The following is a 12,605-nucleotide window of genomic DNA, read 5'->3' on the forward strand; positions in this document are numbered from 1 at the left end:
GCAACAATTCACCCTCAAACAGATGAAGTTGCCTAGCTGAGACATGATCAAGATGCCACAGCTTCGCTGGTGTCTTTATATAAACAGCTGATCCAGACTCAAGAAAAGTTGGGAGAATCAGAGGCTGCACAGGCAGCATTGCAAGCATCATTACAGCAAAATGAAGGAGGTCAAACATCTCAGCCTCCTCCTGAAATAATTAACCTTGAGGAAGCTCCTCCAACTACTGCTCCTCCTACTCAACAAACAGATCAGGCAGCACCTTCTACCTCAGCACCAGCACCAACAACAGAGCAGGCTCCGAGCCTAGATATGCAGAAGCTCAAGAATGAAATCCAAGCCCTGGAAGCCCAAATGTCAGAGTTAAAAGAGGCCAGGGAAAATTTGGTCAAATTAAATGAAAGATATGACAAATCTAAGCAGATTGTAGCAGAAAAGGGCAGGGAAATAAAAGCCCTTAAGGACAGGATAAAGGAGCTGGAGAAGGAGCTCACACTGGATAAAGTGACAGCTGAGCTCAAGACAGTGCTATGGGCCAATATTGGCCAATCCATCACTGATCAATGGCAATATATTGAGACAATTCATGAGCAGTTGGAGCTCATTGCAAAAGCACAAAGGGAAATTCAGAGATCAAGGGCCTCTCTAGGCAATATGCCTGAAATTGCCAACAGGATGATCAATGTGCTTAATAATAGAACAAGTGCTCAGTTAGCAACTATGGGAATTTCCAACAGGACTGAGACTATCTTGTTAGTAAAGAGGGTCCTAACACTAAGAAACCTGGTGCAGACATTAGAAAGAAGGACCCAGGACATGCAGACAGAGGTCAATAGATTCATGGACAAGTATGTGGCATTGCAAAACAGAGGTCTCCCTGGCTTACTGAACAGCGCAGGAAGGCTACTTACACATGAGCAGTATGCCAAGAGGGTCAACACATTCGCCACAAATCAGATCACTGAAAGGCCCAGCACCTCAGAGGAAACAGGGCCAGCTACAGGACAAACTCTCTACAACAGGGTAGAGAATTTATTCTTTATAATGAATGAAATCAAACATCTGTTTGAAGTGCCTCCCAATTTCTATAAATACACAGAGGCAGATGAGACTTTGGATGCAATTCTCAGACATCAATTGCCCACACAGGAATGGTGGACTAAGGCAATACAAATGATCTTATAGACCAGGAAGCCATTCACTAAGTTTTTTTTTATCAAAAGTAAAAGTTGGCATGCACAGGAAAACTTAGTAAAATCAGCATGCATGAAAAGGGAAGGGCTGAGCCAACTCAGCAGATCATATTCGGCCAACAAAGGAAGATTTACAGCTAACAGGTAACAGGGCCGAAAAACTACAGCACGACATGCCATAAAGGCACATTTTTCAGAGTTAAAGCAGAACAGTTAGACTGACTCAGTGGCCTCCAAAGGCCAAAATATCTTCTGACATACATAAAGAGCACTTATTCTGTATTCAATGATGTAATAACTTCTTATCTACTTTCTGTACAAGTTGGTGAATGTATTTATTTCTCAGATGACTCAACGCCTCAGATATTTTTGTATGACCGTTTGTATATATTCCCCCTCGCATAAGTTTGCAGGGGTTGTTGTTGATTTCTCTTCAAGAGTTTCTTATGCTGTATTTTTCCAGACTATTAATACAAAAGTTGATGGAATTTCCAAAGCTCTGCGTTATCTGAGTCGTTGTGGTGTTTTGCTGAATGTTACAGGATTCCTGCGTGTTTCATGGCACAATAAGTTTTCTTCAAACTCTCGTTATGTGTTTATGTATCTTTTCATAGCTCATTCATATTCTGTGTTTTACAATTAATGGCAAGGAAAAAGAATAGTTCTAGGATTTAATCACAGTTTACCCTAGACTCAATCTATGCCATTATAAGTGTTTTCTTCAGTTACAGGTATGAAGGTGTAATTCTTAATTGCTGCACTTTCAAACTATATACTTTCACAGTGTTTGTTGTTTCAGGAAATCAAGTTTGATCTTGTGCAACATATCTCTTTCTCACACTCAGCTTAGTGGAAGATTCTTAATTGCCTTCCACTGGTTGAACACACATCACAATCACAAATTCAGATTTGTCCCATGAGATATTTAAATGGCCCTGTAATTCCAGCTACTCAACCCAATATTCAGTCAACCTGTAGCCACAGACTCCATTGCCCAATGGATTAATACTGCCTGAAAACTTACACCTTAGATGCAGAAGACTTCCCTCAACCAAAACATAAAACAAAATTCTGAACATAATAGCTAGCCTAAAATACTATCAAAACAGAGACAAATCATAAAGAGAGAGCCCTCTCTGATTACAGTTTGGCTAGAAACAGTAATCCAAAGATTGGTTAGTGGTTACCCCGGCCGTATTCCCTTGGGAGTCGAAGGGAACAACCTGGGTGTTAACAGGGAGAACATAGAGAAGGACAGGTTCACCAATGGATGAATGAATGAAGCATGGAAAGTAGACGAACATGTACCTTCACGAACAAAGGAGCTTGTCAAGCCTTCCAGCATGCAAGAAAGGAACAACATGAAAAAGCTTCATCAAGGAAACCAAGGACCATCGAAGACCTTGCACACTTCGCCATGCGGAGGTGAAGCTATGATACACCATGAAGACATCCATCACCCAGCAACATTGTAGCTCGACATGCACTCCAATAGCAACATGAATGTACCAGCACTGTCATGTTAAGTGATGTCAAGTCATGTCATGAGTCATGTCGCCAACATATCCACTGTGGGCTATGTTTTCAATCAATGTGATGTAAAGTCGAAGTCTAAGAGACCTATCTATTGAACAAAGAGTCATGTAAGTCGAAAAGTCATGGAAGCCAGACGATCATGAGGGTAGTCAAACAGCCACAAAGGTTAGTTTCACCCTTGGCTATAAATAACCCCTCATTTGTCCATGCAATGGACATTTCACCTCAATTCCTCCCACATAGCTAAGAGAGTTTGTAATCTTTTCTTTGAGGAGTAAGTAGTGGCCCCAACACCCCACACTCGGGTTAGTGATGTATTGTGTAATGATGTGTTTTGGAACTTTCACTTAATTCATAAGTCTGCTAAGAGGCCAACACATTTTCAAACATGTATTGTATATGTTGTAAGACTAATCTTTAACACTTGTAATGCATGTTGCTTTAACCTGTGTTCTACATCTGAACTGTTTCATTTGTTGTAATGCATATTCTATTAATGGAACTGTGTTGTATATGTTGTTAACGATGTCTCGCCCATGTAGACTGCTCTCCCAAACATCAGATAGACCTTTCAAATGAAGCTTGCTGTAACAAATGTTGCACACGTTTGGATTGATCCGTTGAGTGTTGTACGTGTTAGATTGCCTTGTATGTTGTGATTGCCGCATCCGTGTGGACTGCTCCTCCAGAAGCTATGCATGTCCTATTTTGTTGTGTGTTCCTAGTATTTTTAGGAATACTCCCAATCAAGTTGGAACTCACTCTCACCATCTCCCTCGACAGTGAAAGAACCATTGACACAAGTGACACTTACACTCACCAGGAATGCAAACGTCACTTCTCTAAGACAAAGCAAACCACTCTCCTGTGTTGACAAGCAAGAGTTGAGGCAGATCTTTAAGATAATGGAAAATGGGCCATCATACCAGATGGGAATCCTACAACAAACGGTGTGAGGTCTAGTTGGGATGTCATACTGAGGAGATCCCCTAATGTTGGCAGGTCCAACACCGTCAACATGGACATACCATGGTGTTACAACACACTGTGTGAAAACAATGAACATGCACACTCTTTTGACTAGGACAAAAGAGAAAACATGAAAAAGTAAGAAAAATTTCTCTTAGCAAGAGTGGTCATTGTGCATGATTCCTTCAATGCATGAGTGATGGGATCACGTGATTCAGGTGGAGGATGTGAAATATTTAAACTATATTTCTCTTCAATGCAAATGGGAGAGTGACGAGGGTCCAGGGGTGTTTCAATAGATTTTTGATCTCGAGTAGAAATGAACTCAAGATAGCGAGGACCTAACATAACCATTTGTGTGGGTTGAAGCCCCTCGACAACTTGAGGGGTTTCGACTTCATCATGAGGTAGATCATCAAAGACCGGTGGCTTAGAAAGATAAACAACGAGTGAATCAACATCATGATTGAATGAACGAGTGAAGAGATCATGATAGCCATGATCAGAAAATTTGATATGTTTATTGACATCCTCATGATCTGATAAATCATATAGAGGGGTTGATAAGAAATAAGAATGTTCACCCTTAGAGTTTTTAGAAAGAAAAAATGATAGATTGGGTGGATTTAAAAAGAAAGATGTGTCCTCTTTGCAATCAAATGAAAAACTGACATCTGATGTGTTTTGTTAATGATGGGAAGTAAAAACATCTAAGGATGGATTTTCATAGGGAAAATCAGAAATGGTAGAGTTAGAAAAATGTCAAGAAATAACAGATGAGGTGCAGACAGAAGGAGGTCATTCTTCATCGTATGTTCTTCTTCATATTCCCACACATACTCATCATAAATGACAACGTAGGTTGGCTACTCAACACCAACTCCATCGACAACTTGATCCTCGTTAACAACAAGTGTGGAGTCAAGAACGGGAGAACACAACACAATACAATCTGGAGGATTAATAGAATGAGAAGATAGAGGTTGAGAGAACAAGTTCATGTGGAAGAAAACATGCTTTAAATCCAAATCTGCATAGATATCCAGAGCAGGTGGGGTGGGAGGATGTTAGAGTTCAACAGATGGGTTCACAATTTCTCCCACCTCACATTGCGGAGTTAGAGTTGTTTGATGATAAGAAGACGAAGGGCCACTCGTGACAGTGACCTTGTTCGAGTTGGGTTTCGTAGATCTAACAAATAGGTATCATGGGAGGGGTTCAAATCATTCTAATGCATGTGGATTTACAAATATGTGAAGAAGATACTGAAATTTTTCATTGATACATTTCTAATCAATTTCATCTTCTCGGATTTGAAAAGCGAGATTTTGGAAGTGTTTTCAAAAATTCAAAATGGATTCATCAGGTGCTTTCCGTAATTCCAGGATTTCCTTATCGAGTTATTTACCATCATAGCGATAGAAAGCACGAGCCTACTCTCCGATCATCTGATCATAAGAGTTAATGGAGGCTGTGGGCAATGTCACACACCATTGCAGTGCATGCCCTTGAAACACGAATGTGAACAACGAGAAGGAAATGTGATCCTCATGGATTTCATTCCTTTCATAGAAACCCATGAAGGAAACACTATGATTAAGAAAATATGCTCCACCTTCACCATCATATGTGTTACGTGACAAGTCATCAAGGAGATCCTCTGACACTTCAAAATCACATCCATGAGATAGACATGTCGGAGTATTAATTATAATGTAAGTCATGAAGAATGTGCAGAGATTCAAAACAAAATTTGAGGACTCAGCTGGTCATTTGGCCCTCCTTCTAGCATCAAAAATGTTGATGATGTTGGACCCACCAACATATTAGGGGATCTCCCCAGTAAGAAGTCCCAAGTAGACCTCAGACCGTTCGGAGTAGGAGTCCTAACATTGGGTAGTAAAGCAATGCCTTGACTATGGTAGAACACAAAGTTAAGTGTGATATATTTGTCAGAAGCAAGTGTGTGACCTTGCAGCTAGTCAAGTGAGATGCATGGGAGCTCAAACACACGAAGGGGAAAATGAAGTGTGTCCCTTAGAAGCCTGTAATAGTACATAACCTGAAAGGAACACACAACCTGAATGATAGCACAAGCTGGAAAGCATAATAGTCCACAATCTAAAGTGATGGGTTAAATCAACAACATGGCTTCAATAGGACTCATACAATAATATACAAAATAGTTCATACAAAAATATGTAAGTTAAATAACATACATTGCTAAAGTAACCATAATAGTCGAACTACAATAACAACATATGTATGAAGATGTGTTGGATCTATTATATTATATAAAGTGAAAGGTCCATCCATACATACACCATTGAAAGCCACTAGCCCAAATAGTGGAACATTACAGTCAACACTGCCTTCTCCTTCAAAAATATGTACTCGCTTTGCACTATGGAGAAGCCAAGGCTCGTAACTATACTCTCCAAGCCTTCTCTAATAAATTCCTAGCCAAATGCTTGGCTCCCAAAAGTCTGATACTATGCGTTATGAGGTTCTGTATATAGCAAAGGGTGGGGTGACCCTTGACATTCCCCTTTGACTCTTATACTACCCTCATGACTCTTCACATTACAATAATGACTATTCACATTCCACTAAAGACACTTGGAATTTCACTTACAATATGTTTACAATAATACAATTTCCACATATACCGATGTGGTACAAAAAGAGGCTTGAGTGAGCCTCACAAGACAAACAACATCACTCGGGGTATTAGGGAAATACCAACTCGTTAACCTCCTCATGGTGATCTTTGGTGAAAAACTAATACCAAGCTCCGTATTGCGTTACTATGTCCCCGTACTTTTTGATGGCATCTTTGTCGAAGCGGAATCTTACCTCCATGGCTTCCAGGTATATGGTTCTAAAACCTCTTCCCAACTCATCCTGAATCATGTGCAACATTTTCTTGAGTGTTGCTGGACCACTGATGTACTTTTTCATGTTCTCTGTGCTAAGTTGAAATTCATCACTGGTGGCTATGTGCATCAATTGATCTATGTACTTGTTGACATCCGGCATGACTTGGTTCTTCCTCATGGCATGGGTGAGGGTTATGATGGAAGGGATCTTGTGCATTCACACTATGACATCCAAACTCGTAAAAAATCGTGCAGAAGAAGGCTCAATGCTAGTGATGAGTGGAGGGAGCTGCTCATAATTCTAGATCTACATTTGAATACGTGCTTTGTCTAGCTCAATATGTGGCTTCTTATTCTTATGCTAGTAAAGCGGGCCTACCTTGTATCTCATTTTCCATCCTTGCATGTGTGCAATAACAGTGTGAATTCATTTGAGAGTTTGGGCCGTTTGTGCTCACTGCTGCTAAAATCCATATAGATGGACAACTTCCTTGTGCATGGTGGAAAATTTTCTATACATTGTCCACATGGTAGGCACAAAATTTGATATCTCGGCCACTATTTCTTTCTTCATCTATGTCATGGCCTTTTCTCGACCTTTGTGCTCTTGGCAATCGTCCTCTTACCTTTGTCTTGTGCCAGTTTTCCACTCACTGTTGTTTTTGTTGCTGCTTCCTATGGTGCTGCTATCTGCAGTGTCACTTTCCATTCTACAACCATGATCACTGTTTCATAGGGCCTAGAGGAGTTATAGAAATGCCTCCGAGGATCTTCCTTTGGCCAATGAAATGCCCCATTAAACCATGGGAAGTACACCTTCACATAATGTTTCTTGCATATGTAGGGAGGATTATACAGATTGAAACTCTTGGTGACAAACCCAAACCTTTTCAAGTCTTTGGTCTCGACATCTACATATTTCAAGGGATGAATCTCATACAACTCAATCCACAAAGGAAGAGTAGGCCATGTTGCCTTCTTCCTCCTATGCAGTGTTGTTGACAACCCTATGGAGATGTTGTATGCAACCTCTTGCATGACCAACTTGTCTGTGGAAAACCTTGGTAGCTCATGCGGAGGCTTATCTGTGTCGAATATCCTGATGAAGGTGCCACCAAGTGAGGCATACCAATCTGCAATGTTGAGAAATGCCTGCATCTCTTCCTAGTACATGCAAGGTGGGTCTTTTTCAAATATCATCTTGTATAGCGTGGTGATGAAGTGGTCAGATAACCTCATCATGAATCCTCGGTAGCTACACTCAGAGAGAAACTTGTAATAAACATTCACAACTTCCTTTGATGGTCTCCATGTCCAACCCATGCTAGGGAATTGCTGTGGGGCACATATTGCATCAAGCAGGTACACGAACATAGAGAATATTGCTTTTCCATTCTTAGGTGTATTCTAGGCATTTGACACATGCACTTTCAACTAAAGAGCCAACATGTTCGACTAGGTCAAAGGCCTTCCTTCATTTGCTAATTTATTTAACGTAAAAACACAACTCTGCAGGAAGGTCCATGTGCTCTCTTGACCGTACAAGTGACATGTAATGATGATGAAGAGTTGGTAAGCCTTCTTGAATGACTTCATCTTGTAGACCAAGTTTGGTGTCGCCTTGAACTTTGATGGCTCTTTTAAACAACGCTTCAAGATATCTCTTGAGTTCACATTATTCTTGGGAGAGAAGAATATTGCATCCATGGAGTTCACTGACTGTAGAAAGTGATACATCTGATGGTATTTTTGCATCTTGAAGGTAGAAAGGTGTGTTCCACTAGAGCTGCTCAATGTCATCGTCTCAGGATCAATATGTGAGACAACCCAGTGAATGATATCCATGCATGGGAAGGAGTGGTACTTGCATGCAACCCCATACAAGCCTGACTTGTGAATGTTGACATAGACTTGTTGATCTTCCAGATATTCCTTGAAAGTGCTTGCAAATATGTCCTTTATTTCATGCCATGTGATCTTCATGTCCTTCTCTACGAACAACTATGTGTCTGCATATATGGGAAATTTTATTGGAAGTTGTTCAATCACGTCTCTAGTGCTGCTCTCTAAAGTGTCATTTGATCTAGCTCTCTTGGAAGCCATGATGCTTGTACTTCTGAGAGAATTCTCAACAACTAATGTAGCTTGAGACAAAGTAGACACTCACAACAAGCAAATTCTAGTTTAAAAACACAAGGACTTTCAAGGATCGATCATGCGATAAACTGGGTGATTGCTGTGCAAGATTTCCCAGTGATGACTTTCAAGGGTGGGAGACTGTCAGCTGGAATTTGACATTGCGCAATCTCAACTACTAGTGAGACCTATTGCTGGTTGGAACTACGCAAAGAATATTCTATCTGGGTTTACTTTTGACTCGAACTCTACAATGCACAGTTCAGTCTAGTTTAACTCTTGGTTGGGACTGCGCATTGTAGAATCTCAGTGTGAAAGATTGGGCACTGACTCCCAGAATTGTGTAGAGCATAGCTAGAGGGCAGTGACAAGAAACCTCTGTGAAATTCCTGGAGCCAAGGAAAATCCTCAAGCCCAGGAATGTGCAGAGCATGCCGGGAAATGTAAGATCTGAGATAAAGCAGCCGAGATCTGATCAAGAGCGACTTGAAAATGAGTAGATTCAAAAGCGAGAGAAAAGGATGGTGCAGATAGGATTCAATGATCATGCATGCCATCAAAACCAATGTAGGAATCAGTGATATGGAAAAACAATGAAGACAGTGGAAAGGGTTGCTGCAACGACGACTGTTAGTGCAAAAACCGTGTTATGCATGCAACACTTAAGAAAGACAATGCAAAATTTTAAACAACACTTCTACAAGTTAAAACAATGAAAAATCCAGTGTTCGTTCAATAAAACATGCAAAACAACACTCACACAAGTCGAGGAAATAAAAGCGATAGAAAAAGCAACAAAAGAATCGAAAAGGAAAACTTACTTGGAAAAGTTGTTGTCGACCGTGCTGAAGATTCCTAAATTCCTTGGGAATGTCAGAGCTCCAAGATCCAATGTGTAGAATGATCTCTAAGGAATTTTTTAAATAGATTTGGTAGCTTTAGGGTTTATGACACACATGCCATAAATATGGGAAAAAGAGACACTTCGCGGGAAGTTTCTAAAATCAACTTACATGTAACCCCCAGTGCTAAAAATAGATCCCTATTTTTTAGGGATGTTTTTTTTTTTTAATTTTATTTTTTATTTATTGGGAAATATTGCCATGCATGCATGGGAAGATTGCACAATTCTGGAGGGAATCGGGCAACTTTACGCCACATGCATCGGGAAACAACATGAGAAATTCTTATGTGCAATTCCTGGGATAAGTGGCTTTGGATGCCTGTCATGCTCTGCACAATTTCCCAACTGAAGACAAGCTTCCAGTTGGGTCTACGTAATTCCTGAGATGAAGCCCAGCATCTGGATGTTCTACATAATTTCTCTAAGAAAGGTTGTCTACTGGACTTATCTGCGCATTTCTGGAGAGCAGGGCTGACTGTCGGGATGCTCTACATAATTCTTGAGAGAAAGGTTGGTTTCCCTCTAGGATTGCGTAGTTTTCCAAGACAATGCAAGAACCGTATGTGACATAGTCATGGGGTCACCTTGTAGTTGGTTAGCAGAACACGTTAGTGAACACAAGCTATGAAGTGAAAGATAACTTCAAGTAAAAAACAAAAGTACCTGAGCAATGCAAGACATGCTACTAAGATTTTGAGGAGGGAGGTTCTGAAGCAAACCAAAGGCAAAATTTTGGAGGGTGATTGTAGCCGTTACAACACAATTTTATTATATTCATTTTAAATTTGACAAAACAACTTTAAACAAAACCTAAGAATCATCTACTAACATTATAAGAATGATCATGCAAAATGTCCCAACAAAATGCAAATTTAATTTCATTGCTACATATTCATGAACTTAAATATGTAAAACCTTTGAGCATCAAACCATGCATCATGCAAATTGTACCATGTTTTATAATGCAATTTTATAAAATGTTTGCATGAACAACTTTATATTAAAAGTTAACTAATAACCGACATCCATAGTAGCGATTCTATACATGAATGAAAAATGTATGTACCATATTTTATAATGCTATTTTAAGTTATGATTGTTTTATATATCTACACCAAATTATAAGATTCATTCAAATGCAAAATGTACCATGTTTTATAATTTGCAATTTTACTAGATTCATTTTAAATAACTTGACAAAACAAATTTAAAAGACACCTAAGAATAATCTACTAACATTATAATAATGATCATGAGCAAAATGTACCAGCTAAATGCAATTTTTCTTTCATTGCTACATATTCATTAACTTAAATATGTAAAACCTTTAAGGATCAAAACATGCATCATGCAAATTGTACCTTGTTTTATAATGCAATTTTATAATTGTTTGCATGAACAATATTATATTAAAAGTTAACTATCAACTGACATCCATAGTAGCCATTCTATACATGAATGCAAAATGTATACCATATTTTATAATGCAATTTTAAGTTATTGTTGTTTTAGACATCTACATGAAATTATAAGATTCATTCAAATGCAAAATGTACCATACATGCAATCATCACAATGTATCATATAAAATGCACAATTATAAGAAACATCATGCAAAATGTACATAAACTCGAAAATTAGCATGTATTAAATAATAATAAAGAGTTCTATTTAAAATACGTCGAAAATTTATATCATTATAAAAGTAAATATATATAATAATTTTTTTTCAAATAAAAATATGTATCAAAGAGATCAATTCATAATAAAGAGTTTTACTTTAACTATGTCCAAAATTTATATTATGATAAAAGTAAATACAATTGAAAAATATTGTCAAACAAAAAGTTGCATCAAAGAGAATCTCATTGAAATATACTATCAATCAACATCCTCATTCTCTCATCAGAATCATGGGTGCCCTGCACAACATGTGCAATTGCATATATACATAAGATTATGTACTTTAAAATTAAATTTTAATGTTTTAAAATTAAATGAGAATGTAAGATCATCAAAACAAAATTATAAAAAGTCTCAAATTCCATACAACACCTCATGGTGTTCCCTCTCCATTATGCCTTCATGGTGTTTTCCATGCATTGTACCCTCATGGATAACCTATACAATACGCGTACATATATATATATTAAAAATTTAAAATTACACTTGAAAATGCATAAACTCACAATATTAAAAAAATCAAGTATCAACTTCTTCAAATTGTCTAGACAATTCAATCCCTGTAATCGAATCAAGTTTCAAATTCCATGCAATACCTCGTGGTGTTCCCCCTACATTTGTCCCTCATGGATTCCTTGTACAATATATATATATATATATATATATATATATATATATATATATATATATATATATATATATATATATATCTATATATATATATATATATATATATATATATATATATATATATATATATATATATATATATATATATATATATATATATATATATATATAAAATTTAAAATTTCACATGAAAATGCATCAACTCGCAATATCAAAAAAATTGTTAAACAACTTTTTCAAATTGTTTAGATGATGCTATCCCCATTGTTGAGTCCATCGCTAAAGTCCCCGAAGAATGGAAACCATCTCAACATACCTAAAATTAAAAAAATTTCAAACTGTAATACAGAGATCTCATTTTTTAGTAGAACTTGGTTTGATTTATAACAAAACAAAAGTGAGCTATTAGATATTTGTGACATGTGAATATTTGACACATCTCCTAATAGGGAGGAAGATGGTGGCACTATGTCGATAACGTTGAAAGAAATCAAAATTTGTTAACATTTTTTTATCTATGTAATTATTTCTTTCAAAAATATGTGCTCACGATACCAATATAATAAAAGTAGAATAATAGTATCAACATGAAATCTTCAGAAAAAACTAACATCTCTCGACATATCTTGATTGGAACCTGAACCTAGGACCATGATATTATCAAAATTTTCTTTC

The sequence above is a fragment of the Pinus tabuliformis genome, chromosome 1_2 (assembly GCF_031772625.1).
Source record: "Pinus tabuliformis cultivar Carrire ecotype Pingquan chromosome 1_2, CPIR1, whole genome shotgun sequence".
Lineage (NCBI taxonomy): Eukaryota > Viridiplantae > Streptophyta > Pinopsida > Pinales > Pinaceae > Pinus > Pinus tabuliformis.